Below are 18,534 nucleotides of genomic sequence, written 5' to 3'. Positions count from 1 at the left end.
ACCTCTATGTTGTGACTATTCCTTTTTAGATTACAATTTATGTGCTTTCTCTCCTGTGGGTTTTTCCCTACCTTCCCATTAATCTTATGGGAGGATCTATCCAAGGTGCTAGGTACCTTCCTCTAGGGCCTGAAAATTCAGTGTAACACAAAAGGTGCTAGCTTTTTTACACCTTACTTTATTCTTTCTCCTTCTCTGGCCATAAGTTTCCTGGATGGATATCATTTGTGCCACTAATTGTGCTCAGGTCTCTCTTGGTTTTATGGTAGCAGGCCACTTTTATGTCCCATTCATCTCTTCTTTGCTCCTTTGTGTCCCCTGAAGTTGTGATTCATCTGAGATAGTTATGTCCCATAATTTTCACCCACATAGTATCATTAGATGATATTGCTGTTAAAGAATGTAGTAAATTGATTCCATTAGTCCTTAATTACATCTCTGACTGGGCCAGGAAGCCATATTTCACCTTATTTCAACTTTCACCTAAATTTCCAGTTTAGTTTTAAAACATTTTACTTTTATAATTACTTCAACCATCTTGCCCTAGCCTATCCTTCCTCCCCGCCTTCTGCTTTAAGAGCAACCTCCATTTCCAGCAGACTCCCTAGGGACTTTTAGAAGATCAGTCAGTTTTTACATCTGGAGGCAGAATGATCTAATATTGCTTATTTTTATGTAAAGTGTTTTCCCTTTGCTGTAACTAGATACTTTCAGTTGGAAGTGTAGGTAAGGAAAAAGGGAGGGAAGGGTTTATCAGGATATGGGCATAAATTAAAGGAATATCAAACACTGCTTAATTAACCCTAGCAACTGGGGCAGATGAAAAGAGAGGATTCCTTTTTCATCCTCTAGCCCCATGTGTCTGTCCTTGTTCTTATAGTTTATCTCCACTATCTTGTCTGGGTTAATATTGAGCTGTCTAGTTCTTCTGACTGGACTAATGTTTCATCAATTCAACATACATTTGTTAAAGGCAAACTGTGTCCAGAAGTATTGACCAGAGATAAAAATAAGACATAGTCTTTGTCCTCATAGAGTTTATAATCTAGTAGGTAAATCCATACATACACAAATAATTAACTTACGTAGATTTTTTAAATTAATTTGTAAATCACAGGTAGAATGTCAAAAGTTGATTGGAGGAGAGGAAAGAGAAAGTTTTGGAATTATATGTGGGGTGTTAAATAATTCCGGATTGGTGATGACTTGATCACATGGAAGAGAGTGATAGGAGATTTCACTGAAAGAGTAAGGTGGTTTGATTGTGGAGGACCTTGAATGCCAGGCTAAGTTTAGATTTTACTTACTAGACAATCAGGAGCCCCTAAAGAATTTTGAACAGAGACACGATTTCACCGTTTGCATAAAAGGAAAGTTATTATGGAAGTAATATGAAATATACTTCTGGATATGCTGCTGGAGGCAGCAAAAACTAAAGATAGGAACTTCTTAGACAGTTATTGTCATATGCAGCATGTGGTAAGCAACTTCAAGTAGAGCAAGGCAGGAAGATAAAAGAGATTCAGTTTAATGCAATAAACATTTATTAATCATTTAGAATGTGTCTTTGTGGCTGGAGGGACATGATGACAAAAGCATTCTCTGTTCTCAGGTTCACATTTTACTTGGTAAAATAATACCTACATATACAGACAAATAGAAAATACATGCAAAGCAAATACAAAAAAGTGGGGAGTTATGAGAGAGCATCAGGATATTGCAAGGGAAAAATTAATAGGACTTGGAGATTGACTAGATATAAGAGGAGGAATCAAAGGTCATACCAATATTTCAACATGGTCAAATAATGACTGCATTTACAACAACAGGGAAGTCAGAGGAGTAACTGGTTTTAAAAATAAAAAAATCATTTTGGCTCTTAATATTGTAATTTGTGGATGAGATGTCTAGGTAGAAGGTAAAGTTTAAGGTTAGAGATAAATAGCAGCTGCTTAGAGCCACTGTTAGAACCACTAGGTGATTGAGATTGCCAAGGGAAGAGGGTAGAAGGGAAAGAGCTGGAATCCAAACTTCAGGGACTTGTAATTTTTAACCAAAATGAGAGTAAAAGGAGAAGGACAGTGAAGGAGCCAGAAAAGGATATGTTAGAATAAGAGGGAAAGAATGCAGGAGAGAGTAGAATCTTAGAAAAGAAAGAAAAAGGATCAAGAGGCACGTGAAATGTTCTACAATGTTGACTTCTTTTCTAGAGGGTAAAGCTGATAAGGACTAAGAAAAGGTCATTGTACTTTATCCTAAGAAGAGTACCAATCAATCTGGAGAAGAGGAAGAGAGTACTCTAGAGGCCATGCTACTTACTGGAATCATCAGAGTGAATGGTAGTGCAGTTCAAAAATCAGTCATAAATCTACCTACCTAGGAGATGCCAGATGTGGGAGTGAGGCTGGGGGGAAAACATTCTTTGTATTTGTGAATTGAAAAACAATAGGCCAGACAAAGAGGAATCCACAAAGAACCAGTTTAGGAAAACCTGGAGGGAAAGGTGATCTGATTCACATAATGAAAATTGCCTTCTTACAAAGAAACGACCACAGGATGCTTCCTTTTATGATAATAGCTAGATGACCATTCCCCCTCTTCCGCCACTCACCAAAGTACCATGTCTCCCTCCCACTCTGATTCATCTTTGGGCTTTGAAGCCATTCACTCTTCCATACCCTTTGCAATTTGGCTTCTTTACTGGAATTGCTTTCTTTCTTCACCTCTACCTCCTAAAATTTAAATTTACTTTGTATTTATTCTTTATTTAATTGTACATGTATATATTAAATTCCACAGGAGACTAGAAGCTCCTTGAGAACAGGAATTATTTCTATTTTTGTCTTTGTATCTCCCACACTTAATATAGTACTGGATACATAATAGATATTGATTACTTAACAGTCAATTCAGGACTAATAATAATAATGATGACGATGATAACAGCTAGCATTTATAAAGTACCTACTATGTACCAGGCACTGTAATAAGTGTAAAATAATATATAAGATGCATATATAATACAATATTTATAATATTATTTCATTAACCCTTACTTCAACTCTGGGAGGTTCGCACTATTATTATCCCCTTTTTTTTTTTTTTTTTTTTTAAACAATTGAGGAAACTAAGGGAAATAGAAGTCAAATGATTTGCCTAGGATCACACAGTTAAGTGTCTGAGACTGGGTTTTACCAGGTCTTCCTGAATCCAGGTCTGGTGAACTAGCTGCTCTAGCCAGATAAGCTGATGCTGCCCTAGACTATGTTAAGAAAAACATAGTGTCTGACTTGAGGGAGGTGGTAGTTTTACTATATTCTGCCCTGTGCAGAACACACCTGTAGTACAAGAATTGGTTAAATTCTTGACACAACCCAGAGAGAGACTGTGGGGACTGCGTGTGGATGACAACACAGTATTTTAAAAAAATTTTTGTTGTTGTTGTTTGTTTGTATTTTGTTTTCTTTCTCATTTTTTTCTTGTGTTATATAATAACTGTGGAAGAATTATAGAGAAGAATTGCACCTGTTTAAGAAATATTGGATTACTTGTTGTCTAGAGGAGGGGGTGGGAGGAAGGGAGGGAGAAAATTTGGAGCACAAGGTTTTTCAAGGGTGAATGTTGAAAATTATCTATGCATATGTTTTGAAAATAAAAAGCTTTTAAAAAATAAAAATAAATGGGGCAGCTAGGTGGCACAGTGGATAGAACTGAAGTTAGGAAGACCTGAGTTCAACTCTGGTCTCAGATACTTAACATGTTGTGGCTGTATGACCCTGGGCAAGTCACTTAACTCCAATTGCCTCAGCAGTAAAATAAATAAATAAATAAAAATTAAAAAAAAATAAATTCTTGGCATAGCACATCTTAGGAAAGACAAATAAATTTCAGAAGATTGGTAATTTAGGATGATGAAAGGACATAAGAACTTTGCCATATGAGTACTGGTTGAAAGAATGTGATATATTTAACCTGGAGAAGACTTAAAAGAGTATAACTCTCTTTAAGTGTTCCAGAATAGGTAATACAAAGGGGACAAATTAATTCAATGTATTCTGCCCATATCCAGCAAGTAGAACTTGGAACTTTAGGTCCATATTGAAAGAAAGATTAGGATTGATTCTAACAATCAGTTTACATTATACTTCTATTAATTTATGCCTACAGCATTTTTTAAGATTTATATGCTTTCCTCTTGACAATCCTCTGAGATTGGTGTATAGTAGAAATGTTGTTTCCCATGAGAGAAAATTGGATGTATAGAGAATCTTAGCACAGTAGATAGTGAATTGGACCTGAATTTAAAGGTGGTCTCAGAACCTTTCTAGCTGTGTGACCCTGAGTGAATCACTTAATCTATTCAGTTTCCCCAACTATAAAATGAGGATAATAATATGTACCTCATGGGGTTGTTGTGAGGATCAAACAAGGTATTTATAAAGCCAAAGGAGATGTCAAAGACCCTGGCTTCTTCACGGGGTCACTTGGCGTTAGCCTTGTTTTACTACACTTTGTTTTTAGAAGAGTCACCCAAATCCTCCTAAAGCCCAGTTGATTGAAGCCAAGATGCGTAACCACAAATACTGGAATGCTTCCATCTCAGCCCAACCTGTGTCCTCTTGTCTTGACCCCTTGGCTTCTCTCAAATACCTTCTAAGATCCTGTTCTCTTCAAGAAGTCTTTCTGGATCCCATTTAATGCGAGCCTGTTTTCCTTGTTGATTATCTCCCTTTTTCCCTTTGTGTAGCTTGTCAGTAAATAATTGCTTTCCTAATTTTTTTTCCTTATTACATTGCCAATTCCCTAAGACTGAGGATTGTCTTTTGCCTTTCTTTGCAATTCCTCTATATGACATAGTGCTTGGTACATAGAAGGTACTTAATAAATAAATGTTTCTTGACTGACTTGAAACCATGCAACATTAGTTGGAGAATATTTGGGTTAAAAAGACAGACCTTAGAAGTCACAGTCTGTGTGCCTACCCTTTGATCCATCCACTGGGTCTCTCACCAGAGAAATCATAAAAAAGGGAAAAGGACCCATATGTGCAAGAATGTTTGTGGCAGCCCTTTATGTAGTGGCCAGGAACTGGAAACTGAGTGGATGCCCATCAATTAGAGAATGGCTGAATAAATTGTGGTATAGGAATATATGGCTTTCTAAAAGAAATGATGAGCAGGTTGATTTCAGGAAAGCTTGGAAAGACATGAATTGATACTGAGTGAAGTGAATAGAACCCAGAGAACATTGTATACAGCAATAACAAGATTATGTGATGATTAACTGTGATGGAGTTGGCTGTTCTCAACAATGAGGTGATTCAAGGCGATTCCAATAGACTTGGGATGGAAAGTGCCAATCACATCCAGAGAGAGAAAACCATGGAGACTAAATGTGGATTGAAGCATAGTATTTTCATCTTTGTTCATTTGGTTTTTTCCTTTTTCATGGTTCCTCCTTCCTTTTATTTGATTTTTCTTGCACAGAATGATAGATATGGAAATTTATTTAAAAGGATAATACATATTTAGCCTATATCAGATTTTTTTTGCGGTCTTGGGGAGGATGGAGGTATAAGAGGAAGGGAGAAAAATTTAGAACATAAAGTTTTACAGAGATGAATATTGAAAACTATTTTTACATACATTTGGAAAAAATAAAATACTATTGAAAAAAATTGCAATTTGTTTAGCCCTTCCCCTACATCTAGATTGGCATCTAGATTGTTGCCAGTTTCCCCTTGCTTGCAAGTAATGGCACTCTAAACATATTAGTAGAAATAATTCGGTTTTTTTTCATTGTATTCTTAGGGTTGGTTCCTCATAATGAAATTATTGGAGCAAGGAGTATCTCTGTCTTTAACCTCTTGCAGAATGTCTTTTCAGGGAGCTAAAGGACAAGGGGAAGAAGGGAAGAAAGAGAAAGGACAGTAGATTGAGGGAAAAGGCTTAAAAAAAGGATGGGAGACTTGAGCAGATATACTGGCAGAAGAGAAGGTGCTGGTGGAGAGACTGACCTGAACCGGGGGTTTAGACCAAATTCACAGTTCAAGGAATAGCATATTAGGGAAAAACAAAACAAAAATATAGGCATTTTCTTCCTCTGAAATAGGATTTTGGGGGGGGGCAAAGAAAAAAGGGGCAGAATGCGTACAAACATCGAAAAGCTTTGTAATGTGGAGGGAAGGGAGTTGAATGATCTCATATCAGATCTCAGTAAAATAGGTGAGGTCATCGCTGAGAGTGTGTGGGTGGGGGAGTAGAATTGAGGGTTTGAAGAGGGAGGAAAATATTTGAAACAGTCACTGTGGGTAGTGAGAAAGGGAATGAATGAGTGTTAAATAGAAGGCTTGTCAAATAGCAGTAAAGGCCCAGCAGAGGTTAGGCAGCATAAATTTACAGTGGATGGAACTGGCAAGAATTTATGGCTTTCTCTAGTGTGCTGTACAGCACAGAAACAGGACTGGAGAAATTGAATGGTGAGGGTTTCCGTTGCCCAGGATTGAGGATTAGCAGGGGACAAATCAAGGTAGGTTAATGAGAAAGGGATTCGTGAGGGGTGGTTAGGAAATTATTCCTTAAGCTGCAGAAATAAAATGTGAAAGGAAAGTCTCTATAAAATGAACTTCTAATCATTAGCAAATTACGTGAGACTTTTTTTTTTAAACAAAAGGACGACTTATATAGGATTCTTAAGTAGGTATTTTCAAAAGACTAAAATAAAAAGTTTCATAGAAGGTATAGAGCTTATTTAACTTTGCCGCTGGTTGCTGTGTAACTTTGGATATGAACTACTATCTTTTTAGTAAACAGGTAGGAGAAAGGCAGAAATAAATGAATTCTTTTCAGGATAGCAATGTATTGCTTACATCTATCTACACTTTAAGACTGAAAGTCTCAGGAGGCTGTTAAGAAAGAGCACACTTGGTGAGGCAATTTAGGGTTTTTAAGAAAGAGTTAATTTTTGCATACCATTTCAAATGTAGTCTTTCATATAAATTGGAGATTTGTTTCTGCTTTTGTTGCGGGTACCAATGCTTAGTTATTCTTCCTCTCATCAGACACCACTAATCACACCAAGTTACTCGAATTGTATTGATAGCCATGTTCAGCCTGCTGTACCCCTTACTCTGCCTTGTATCTAAGGGAGAGCAGTAATGGCTTTCTTATGATTCTCTAGTAGGTGCTCAGTTAAAAAAAAAAAAATGAATGAATGAAGCAGTAGTTAACTGTAGTTTCCATTTATTTGTAGCCTTTTCTGCTTCTTGGTTTCCTTCATTTAAGGATGTAAATATTCTTTTAGGCTATTTCTTTCTTTTGTTTTGCTAAATTTATTATAGCTATCCTTCTGAGGAACTGCTGACTGACTTTAAGGTATCTTTGGAACCCCAAATCTGAGCAAATTTGCATCTTTTCCCTTCTGATGTCTAAGCAACTTTGATGTTCATCATAGGTTAAATAACTTGCTGGGAAATGTCAAAAGGTTGTGAATGGCAAGGAAGCTGCTAATGGAATATTCTTCTCTCCCTGAGTGTGCTTTCCTTCCTGTTGCTTTAGATTGAAATAGAATAAGAATTTTTTTCCCAGTTTATGTACTAATACACAATATTTCTCTAAATCAGAACCAATAAATTATTTTATTATGTAGCTGTTATAAAAATAATCCTTTCTTAAGAAGCTGTTAGGTGGAAATGCCAGAAAAAGAATATTGACCAGGATGCTGCAATTAGGTTGTTGAAAATAAACTGTTTTGCTGACATGTGCAAGTAATTCTGACGGTTAAATACATGGAAAACAGTGTTATCCATTATTTTACCAATTGAAAAACTCCAGAATATAGATATTTCTGTTATTGTCTTTCACTTAGGTGACCTGTTACTCCTATTTTTAACCAGCATAAAAACGAATCTGAAATAGAGTGACTTGATTATAATGAGAGCAGTTAGAGTGGACAGAGATACTATTTTCTATCTTTGCTGCCTTTTGGGGGGAAGGGGAGGGAGTGATATAAAGTTGTAGAGAGGATATGTGAAATGAAAAATCAGCCTTAGGGACAATGTCCCTTGACCCACTTATTAACCTTCCTAAGTAGAGAGGAGGCCCTATTCAATGGGCTTTCCTCAAGTTACCTGACATTTCAGTCAGTGTCTGTTATATATGGAAGCATATTAATACTAAATCCTTTGTTCTCCCCAGGTTGGTAAATGGAAGAAAGACCAGATAGAATTCTTATAAACCTTCCATGAACTATTTCTTTTCTTAGCTTTTTAAAAATAGTTTCTTTTTTAAAAAATGAATTTTGAATGTATTAAATGCTTTTTCTGTATAACTTTTGGTATATACAGTTCTGATGGACCAGGCCATCCTCAGCAACGAGATCAACTAAATCATTTCTAATGGAGCAGTAATGAACTGAACTAGCTATGCCCAGAAAAAGAACTCTGGGAGATGACTAAAAACCATTACATTGAATTCCCAATCCCTATATTTATGCCCACCTGCATTTTTGATTTCCTTCACAAGCTAATTGTACAATATTTCAGAGTCTGATTCTTTTTGTACAGCAAAATAACTTTTTGGTCATGTATACTTATTGTGTATCTAATTTATATTTTAATATATTTAACATCTACTGGTCATCCTGCCATCTAGGGGAGGGGGTGGGGGGGTAAGATGAAAAATTGGAACAAGAGGTTTGGCAATTGTTAATGCTGTAAAGTTACCCATGCATATAACCTGTAAATAAAAGGCTATTAAATTAAAAAAAAAATAACTTTTGGTATATATAGGGTATAAGTGTCACCTGCTTAAGAATTTGGAGCTTGTAAATGTTTCTCACCAACTGGAAGGAACTGATACAGTTGACATAGATGTAGAATAGGGAACCCAGAATCTATCATTTCTGGGATAGCTATAAGTTTTCAATCTTTTCTTGTTGTTGCCACTTTGAATTTGCCTTTCCATTCACTTAGGAAAGAAAGAGTACAAAGGAAGGAAGGGAGACAGATTCCTGGAGGACTTGGAATTTACTTCTACTTTCCTGGAATTTTTTGGTCAGCAACTAACTTTTTTTTCTTACATGCCTAACTACCTGCGAATAAAAAAGGAGATATCCCAACATAATTTTTGAACACTGATTTTGAAAAGGTAACAAGTCAAACTGGAATGGGAAAAAGAAGTAAAGTGGAAAAGGGAGATATAATGGATTTTTTATTTCTTTTAAGTGACATAATCATAATTTCTGGTCTTTCAGGTTTGTATTCCCATGCTTTGAATAATGGCTGATAGGTGGTAGGTGCTTAATAAAAGCTTGTTGGCTTATTGACTTTTAAGGTTTGCTTTAGACATTCATCTTAACTAGCTTTAACATGAACGTGTTTTATTGATGATTTTTTTGGATCCTGAATAAATTTCATTAGTTCAGAGCCTACTGGGTCTAGAGTTTGAAATTTGTCTGGGAAGAAATTCTTGACTAAATAAATAGTGAAAAAAATACAAGAAGAGTATCATCCACTTATTTGACTTATTTATGAAAAGAAACCTTATGTTGTCAATGTAGCAACTTTGGACTAGTTATTTGAATGTTTTGGGGAGTCATTTTCTTCTTTTATAAAATTAAGTGATAAAATTAGAAGATTTGAAAGGTCATTTAAACTGAGACCCTATCTACTTATGAATATTGTGTTAATTTAATTCAAGAAGCAGGTGAATGCTATATAGATTTGTGCAACAGCTAATCTCAAATGTTTTTCTGTTCCATCCTAAGCAGGTCTTGGAATTTTATAGAATCCAAATTAAATTTAGAAGTTCTACTAGAACCTCTTGTTAGCATTACTTTGTTAGGTCAAGATCCTAACAGTAACTAATGAAACCGTCCTTTTGGAGTGAAAAGTTAGAATTCTATTAAATAAACATTTATTTCGCATCTACTATGTAAAGGACAAAAAAAATCTCTGCATTTATAGATTTTGCATTAAACATTTTGTTACATTAACCTGGCTTTGAACTTTACTTAAAGTATTCCAAATTAGAAAATACTTAAGTATATTCTCATTAAAATACATTTATCTTTGCATATGCTAAGTATTTCTAATAACCCCAATGCTGAAATAACCACCCAGTTGCTATAAGACAATTTTCCAAAAGTTCATAGATATTTAAGCTTTTTATTTTTCAAAACATATGCATGGATAATTCTTAACATTAATCCTTGGAAAACCTTGTGTTCCACTTTACACCCCCACTCCCCCATACCCTCTCCTTGACAGTAAGTAGTCCAATATGTTAAACATGGTATAAATATATGGGAAACATATTATTTTAAAAGAAACTGAAGCTGAAAGAGGTCAGATGGCTTGGCCAGAACCTCTCGACCAAGTTCTAGTTTAAATCCTCATCTTATTTTCATTTCATTTAGGCTTTAGCTACTCCTTATCTTGGAATTCTGTAATTTCTTTCCTTTCAGAACTTGACACAGGGATATGAAAATTGCCATGTTAGATAAATATTTCTAGTGCTGGTGTGAAGTCCAACACAATCAGGAAGGGGAAACATTAAAATAAATGACTTCATTCCTTAATAGGAAGGGAGAGATTTGGAAAGGAGGAGCAATACTGGTACCTAGGGAAGAGATTTGAGAAGGCTCAGCAATATCATAGAAGGAACAATAATCTCCAGGGAGCTTAGCAAGAGTCTGCTTTTTAGAGACAGCAGCTCAAGCTCATACATAGCTTCTGGAAAACAATTTTACAAATAAAAGAGATTTTAAAAGACTCCCTCTTCCCCCCCCAAAAAAAAGTACAATAAAACAATTATAGCTTAGCTCCAATTAAATAAATCAGAAAGTATATTAAAGGTTCTCCTGGTGCTTTTTGCCATTACTTTGCTAGAAGATGAAACACTCAGATAAATACACTTAGTTCCTAGACTCAAGGAGATTATAGTTTAGGTAGAGAGACAATAAAAAAAATGAAAAATTAAAATATCATTACAGTTCTCCAGTTTAAGTTAAGGGCCTCATGATTAGATCCTTCTGTCCCTAATATTGTGAATGACTTTTGCAAAAATAGGAGTATTTTTCTTATAAAATAGGTTTTTAAAATGAGCTATTCTTCTGACTCAAGCATTTATTAAGTGCTAACACTGGAACGAATATAAACAAACAAAAAAAGAAAGTTGCAGTCCTCAAGGAGTTTACATTCTAATAGGGGAAAATAGTATATAAAAGAGTGGGTGTGTGATAGAGAAAAGCTCTGGAGAGCTGGGAGGAGAGTAAGGAACTGAACTTGAGGAGATGAGGGAGGGAGTACACTTGCCAGTCTGGACCCTCCCTTAAAATGCAGTTCTTTACCTAGGCCTAAGACGGTGTGCTCTTTGCAGGGTGGCAGATCCCTTTCTTTTTATTGGAGGCAAGGCCATGCTGTGCTTGAGCCCCTGTGAGAGTGTGCAGGGTTGAGTGTGACAGAGCTGAGAAGCAGAACCTTTCAGAGGAGCACTCTTGGGACAGGGAGGGAAAGTAGCCTGGCTCCTTCTCGCTTCTGGAAGATGTGTGTGGCCTTCGGCACCAGGGAGATAACGGCTTCAGTCCCATGGCTAATGCTTCTGGCCTGTGAGAAAGGGAGTCTGGTTCTTGCCTAAGGTCTTGCTCAGTGTTCCTGGTAGTGCTTCAGAAATGCTCTAGATACAGGGGTCCTCAAACTTTTTAAATAGGGGGCCAGTTCACTGTCCCTCAGACTGTCGGAGGGCCAGACTATAGTAAAAACAAAAACTTTGTTCTGTGGACCTTTAAATAAAGAAACTTCATAGCCCTGGGTGAGGGGGATGAACATCCTCAGTTGCCGCATCTGGCCCGTGAGCCATAGTTTGAGGACCCCTGCAAGGTGATGGTGATGATGGGGGTGCAGAGTTGTGACTGGAGATAGTTTGAACAGCTTTCCTGGTGGCAGTAATCTCCTTGAAGAACATTAGCCACTGTGCTGAAACAATAATAATAATAATAATAATAATAATAAATCATATCTTTACAGTGCTTTAAAAGTTTGCAGAATGCTGCAAAGTAGTAAGTGTACAAGTATCATGCACATTTTACACTGGGGCAAACGGAGATCCATAGAGATAAATTGAATTACCCAGAGAAACACACCTGGTACCGTAGAATTTAGGAATAAAATGTAGGTGTTTCTGCTTTAGAGCATACACATGCTTGCACTCAAAGACACTGACTCAAGTTCAAGTAACACATTGAGAAGTTGCTCTATTTAATTAATAGCAAGTTGACTCTCCATAAATCCTCAGATAGAGATGACATCGACTTTATGTCTGAGGGGGAGCCCTGATAGTTGGACTTGGCCAGAATAAAAACAGTAAGTCAGCTCCTGAGGGAAAATATGACCTTGCGGTCTGAAGGGGGAGAACTGCCTGTGGTTAAGAGCATCTGCTAGAAAATGGACAATTTATTGCTAATGTTAAGAGGAACCATCTTGGAGGATAGGTAACTGGTAGGGAACAAAGTGTTGAATTTGGAGTTCAAATCTTGCTAGACAGCTTTGTGACCCTATGCAAGCTGGTTAACCTCTTTTGGTGTCAGTTTCTTTATCTGTAAAATGGGAATAATAATAATAGCTGTGGGGTTTCTTTTGAGAGAATGAAATGTAATAATAAATGTAAAAGGCTTTGCAAAGATTTTAAAAATTATTTAAATGCTGTTGCTACTGTTCTTCGGTTTTGTCTAACTCTTTGTGATCCCATGGACCTTGCTCCCCATGATACCGTCCAAAGATACTGGAGTGGTTTGACATTTTTCTCCAGCAGATGACAGCTCAGAGTCACCCAGCTAGTAAGTATCTGAGACTTGATTGGAATTCAGGTCTTGCTGACGCTAGACATGACTTCTGACTCTAGCCCCTATTTGTGTACTAGGAGCTGGGAATACAAATAATGGCAAGCTAAAGAGTTCTTATTCTCAAGTCTAATGAGGAGATGACCAGCAAGCAGCTGTGTCCAAACTTGAAGTGTAATATTTTGTTTGAGATTATCCAGGTAATAAATAGCAGCCTTGAAACTGGGATTCATGTTTTCCAGCTGCCTGTCTACTTTAAATCAAGATAGCAAGTCCTTATTTATTCATTCCTTCATTTATTTTTTATAAGTTACATGTGTATATTTATTTTTTACATATTTCCATTGAATCATATTGGGAGAGAAAAATCAAAACAAAAGGGAAAAACTATGAGAAAAAAAAGCAAAACAGAAGAAAGAAAAAAGATGAAAATAGTATATATTGTTCCACATTAACCTCAATTATACTCTCTCTAGATGTAGATGATGTTTTCCATGCAAATTTTATTGAGCTCTGAATTGCTGAGAAGATCCAAGTCTGTCAAAGTTGATCTTCACACAATCTTGTTGTTGCTATGTATAATATTTTCCTGGTTCTGGATAGCAAGCATTTATTGAGCTACTCTAAGTGTTGGTCACTGGGAAAGATAAAAAACAACTACTGTTCTCAGAGTTCAGAGTCTAATGAGGGAGGAACATGTGTAAACAAGGAAGATTTAGGATAAATTGCCAAGCACTGTGCTGTATGCTTTACTGATCTTATCCCATTTGATCCTTATGACAACTCTTTGTGAGAGGTATCAATATTAGACTATGTATTGTAGTTGTGAAAACTGAGGCAGAGAGAGGTTAAATATTTAATCAGTGACATAGCTAGTAAGTGTCTGAGACTGGATTTGAATTCAGATTTTCTTGACTTGGGGTCCAGTTCTCTATCTACTCCACCAAAGAATTCCAGAGAGATGGAAGAACTTCTCCATGGGGAGAGAGTAAAACAATTAGGGCATTTTAAAGAAAGTACTTACCTAGCTGATTTAAATGAATTCATGTTTCCATGAATTATATCCTAGGGGTATCACTGAAAGAATGCTGCTTTTGATTCTCTTTGGAAATCCTGTGGATAACAGGACTGGTGCCAGAGGACTAGAAGAGGGCAAATGTTCCATTTTTACAAAAAGCTGGATTCTGGAAATAGCAGACCTCTGAGTTCACAATTCATCTCTAATAAAATACTAGTCTGGGATGTTAAGATGGTGAGAACTCAGAAAGGCAGCAATTTTCAGCCACCAATTTTAATGGGTTCTCCCCCCAAAAAATTTTTTTGTCAAGCTAATGTAATTTTTCTTACTGTTAGGATTATTTTTAGATTTAGCAAATCAGGGAAATAAAAATTCATTTAGCGTTAATTAAGCACCTACTACGTATACCCTAAATGTTAAAGAATGATATAAAGATAAATAAACATGGTTCCTGTCTTTTGGGAGCATATAATACACATGATTAATATTTACTCCTTGATGTTCAACTATATAGGCCTAGTTTTTCTCAGCAATACAGTGATTCAAGACAACTTCAATAGATTTTGGATGAAAATTGCCATCCTCATCCAGAGAAAAAATTTGAAACTGAATGTAGAACCAAGCATACAGGTTTCACCTTTTTGTTTTGTTTCTTGTGGTTTTCCCCTTTTGTTCTGATTTTTCTTTCCTAACATGACTCATATGAAACTGTGTTAAAATTGATTGTACATATATAATCTATATTGGTTTGTTTGCTCTGTTGGGGAAGGATGAACTCAGGGAGAGAAGGATTAAAAAAAAATTAGAACTCAAAATTTTACAAAAATGAATGTTGAAGATCATCTTTTTGTAATTGGAAAAATAATGTACCATTAAATTAAGTTAAAAGATGCTTTCACATATATCTTTCTGTGCTTCTCACAGTAATCCTTTGAAATTAGTCATTCGAGTGTTACTTTCTCCACTTTGGAGATGAGAAAGTTCTAGCTAATAATAGGTGCAACTAGATAAGCACCCAAATCTTTTTTTTTTTTTTTTTTTTAAGCACCTAGATCTTTTGATACTAAATTCTATAGACGGTGGACTTGGATTTCATTAGGGTATTTGATAAAATCTTTAATGCTATTCCTTGAGGATTAGCCAGAGAAATGGGGAACTGTGGGTTTAATGATAGAATGGTTTGAGGGATTTCTAAGTAGCTGAATAAAAAGTGCTTAATTGATTGGATGTTTGTGCTACCTCCAGAATGTTGTGTTCTAAAAGATTTTGTTCTCAATTCATTCTTAATTATAATTTTTGTCAATAACTCAGATGATGACCTAAAAAGTCTAAAGGTATCAAATTGGCAGCTAACACAAATCTGGGATGGATAGCAAATATGCTGCTTAAATACTAAGAGGTTTTAATGATTTTGAAAGAGCCATGAGTCAGTAGTGTGATACAGCTGGCCCAAGTAACTAAAGCAAATACAGTGTCCAGAAAGCGTCAGGAGAAGCCATGCTGCAGCCTGCTGGGGCCAATGTCTGATCTATTGTATTTCGTTCAGGTTTAGACATCACATTTTCAGAATGACAGTGACAATCCGGAGCACATCCATTGAAAAATAATGACACTAAGGAAACAAGAAATCTTATCACAGAATGGAAGAACTGAGGAGGTTTAAGTTTGAAGAAAAAACTTGGAATGGGGGTGAAGGATGTGGTTATTGTTTGCATATCTTTGATAGGCTATTTTCTTAAATGAGGGGTTAGACTCTTTCTGACAAGACTGATGAAGGCCCAGTGTTTAGAAGGTTGGTATGAAACAGGAAAATGTTCTAAAAATGAACTTCTGCCCCCAAATATTTTGTCTGGTAGTGAGCTTTTATCACCAAGGATATACAAGAAAAGGCTAAATGACTTTCTGTTCTTGATGTTATAGAGCACATTTCCTGAGTGCCCCTGAATCAGATTAAAATAAAATTAGGAAATGTTTAACAAAATACAGTATAGCATAAGGTAATGTTAATTTGTGGTTTAACAAGTCAGTATGTGGCAGCAGGATTTGCTTCTATTGCAATTTAACACTAATATTGCAGAGTCTGTTCCTGCTTGGTTGGATTTTCTGATCTGTTTACAAATATTTCATCATTTAATCCTCACAATAACTGTAAGGGAAGTGCTATCATTACTGTCATTTAACAGATAGGAGATTGAAGCTGATGTAGGTTAGTTAACTTGCCTAGGATTATTCAGCTAGTAAGGATATAAGAATGAATAATTTTAACTCAGGTCTTTCTGTGATCCAAGTTGAATACTCTTTCCATAGATTCACTCATTCATCCCACCCCAAAATTATAAGAAGTAGGAGGTGTGATTTAAAGTTTAAATTTGGAAGGCTTCAATTTGGTAAACCAAAGTAGTGAAGTGGATATCTGTTATGAAGATTTTTGCCCTAATGGGAAAAATAGATAAATTAAGCCGGAAATATTTTGAGCATCTATTATTTAATTCTGTTGAAAAGTATGCCTGTTATTAGGTATCTCCTATGTGCATGACATGGTTAGATATTGGAGATACAAAGGAAAAAACCCTGTATCTCTTTTCCTTAAGAAACTTAGATTTCTTAGGAATATATAAGATTTAGTGATAAATACAAGCAAGTTTGAGAACTAGGAGAAGGCTATGTAAGAATGGGATACCATTTAGCTCTCAGCCTTGAAAGAAGCTGTGGATTCTGAAAACAACAACCAAACAAACAAGTAGCATTTATATAGCACTTTAAAAATGTTATTTCATTTTTTCTCATTTCATCATCATAGGGAGGTATTGTTGTTCCCATTTTGCAGATGAAGGAACTGAGGCAGATAGAGATTAAAAAATGACCAGTAAGAGGTCACATGAACTGTAAGTGTGTCTGAGACTGATTTTAATTCAAATCTTAATGACTTCCAGGTTCAGCATTCGATTCATTGGTTACAAAAGTAAAGTGAAGACCAAAAGATGACTTGGGGCTTACAAATGAGGGTGATGGGGGATAACAAAGTCTTGCTTGCTGAAAGAAAGCTTAGGTAGAGGTAGATTTGGTTACTTGAAGAAAGAAGGTTTGAAAGAGTTGCTTTTGGGAGCTTGTCCAAAAGCAGTGAAGGCTTGTTGGTTTTACATAATGTGAATTTGTAGTAAACCCAGTTGGCTTGGTTTCTTGACTTTTTTTCAGTAGCTTCCTTCATCTGTGAGTAGGAGTGAAGAGCTAAAGTGTTGTGGATGACTGAATTATGAAGTGAAAGGACAAAGAATTGAAGGGTGGAATAAGTACATAGCCACACTGGTTAATTAAAGGAGGAAAATGAGGCATGAGTAATGGCTATGGAAAAAAGAGAAGGACAATGACTAGAGGTTGTAGAGAGGATTAAAAAAATAGATGAAGAAGGCAGAAGAAGAGATTAAAAGCTGGAAGAAAAGGCGATTGTGATCAGAAGGAAATTTCAGAATTTATGATCATAGATTTGATGCAATTTTGGATGGGGTGGGTTTTTTTTTCCTTCCTTACCTCCCTCCCTTCTTCCATTCCTTCCTGTCGCCCTCCCTCACATATATGTATGTAATACATATACACACATATAATGTAACAGGAGATTTTCTTTTTCTTTTTTTCATTGAGGGGAGGTAGTAGAGAGGTGGATAATGACAGGGTTGCTTCTTAAAGAAAAATTAAAGGGAAAAAAAAAGATTTATTGAAGCATTAAAAGGAATGCACAGAACAGTGTAAAAGAAAGGCCAGAAGTTAACACTGACAACCAAGACAGCTTTGAAAATTACATATTGAATTTATTATTCAGGGAGTCATTGAGCCTACTTAAAGGGAAAAAGCAAGGTGTTCTTAATAGTGATTCACAGTTTCTTGTATGATTCTTTTTTTTTTTTTTTTTAAACTGTTCTACTTTGTATGTGGAAATGCTTGTTTTGTTTGGTGTTTTACATTCAGAATAAAAAAAAAAAGACTTTTTAAAAAAGAGAAAGAAAGGAGAAGAGAGACTAAGATTGTAAAGATGGATAAAATAAAGAAAAGAACTCTAAGATAATAGATTTAGGGCTGGATGGGATGGGAATTTGAATGTTATCAGGTTCAAACATACTTTATAGATGAGTAACCTGAAATCCAGAGAAAATATCTTGTCCAAGATCAGAGATAGGCAGAAATAACATTAGAATTTGAACTCATTTCTTGAAAAGAGGTTGCCTAGTATAATGGTCAAGACTGGAAGTTGGAATGCAGCTAAAATAGTTTGTTGTCTCCTCTTTCTGGACTTCTGTCAGGAGACCTGAGAGAAAGAACAAGCACATCAGAAGCGGTTGGCTAAGAATGAGATATCATTTGGAAAAATTCAGATTTTTTCATATATGCAGAAAAATGGAAAGATTGTGGGAGGAGACTTTTGATGAAGATATTTGTTACGAATTTTGAGGGTATTATGAAAAGGTATGGAAAGAAGACTAGAAATTGGGGATCAAGCCAATTTAGATGGAGATTAGCATTCAGAAAGAGGTAGTAGAGGAAGAAGTCTTTTTGTTCCAGCAAATGACTTCTTTGAATACCTGGGATCATGAGAACAGGATGTAGGAGTTATCTAGCCTTATGAATCTATATTCATTTGGTTGGCATAGGAGATGGGACTATCAGTAAGATTGTAATTCTGCTAA

At 35.9% G+C, this 18,534-nt stretch overlaps 1 protein-coding gene across 4 annotated transcripts in view; it reads left to right on the top strand.

The window, feature by feature from the left end:
• TLN2 (talin 2) overlaps positions 1–18,534 on the top strand; it is a 528,144-nt gene that overhangs the window by 148,789 nt on the left and 360,821 nt on the right. The window contains exon 1 of one of the 4 annotated variants that reach the window (XM_031955441.1): positions 6,265–6,528. The exons of the other annotated variants lie outside the window; for them this stretch is intronic. The gene's annotated coding sequence lies outside the window, so the exon portion shown is untranslated. Of the gene's footprint in view, positions 1–6,264; positions 6,529–18,534 lie in introns of those variants that run through there. 4 annotated transcript variants of the gene reach the window in all.

This window comes from Sarcophilus harrisii, chromosome 2 (assembly GCF_902635505.1).
Source record: "Sarcophilus harrisii chromosome 2, mSarHar1.11, whole genome shotgun sequence".
NCBI classification, from domain to species: domain Eukaryota; kingdom Metazoa; phylum Chordata; class Mammalia; order Dasyuromorphia; family Dasyuridae; genus Sarcophilus; species Sarcophilus harrisii.
Note: the sequence above shows the minus strand (reverse complement) of the source record. Positions and strands in the feature narration are given on the sequence as shown.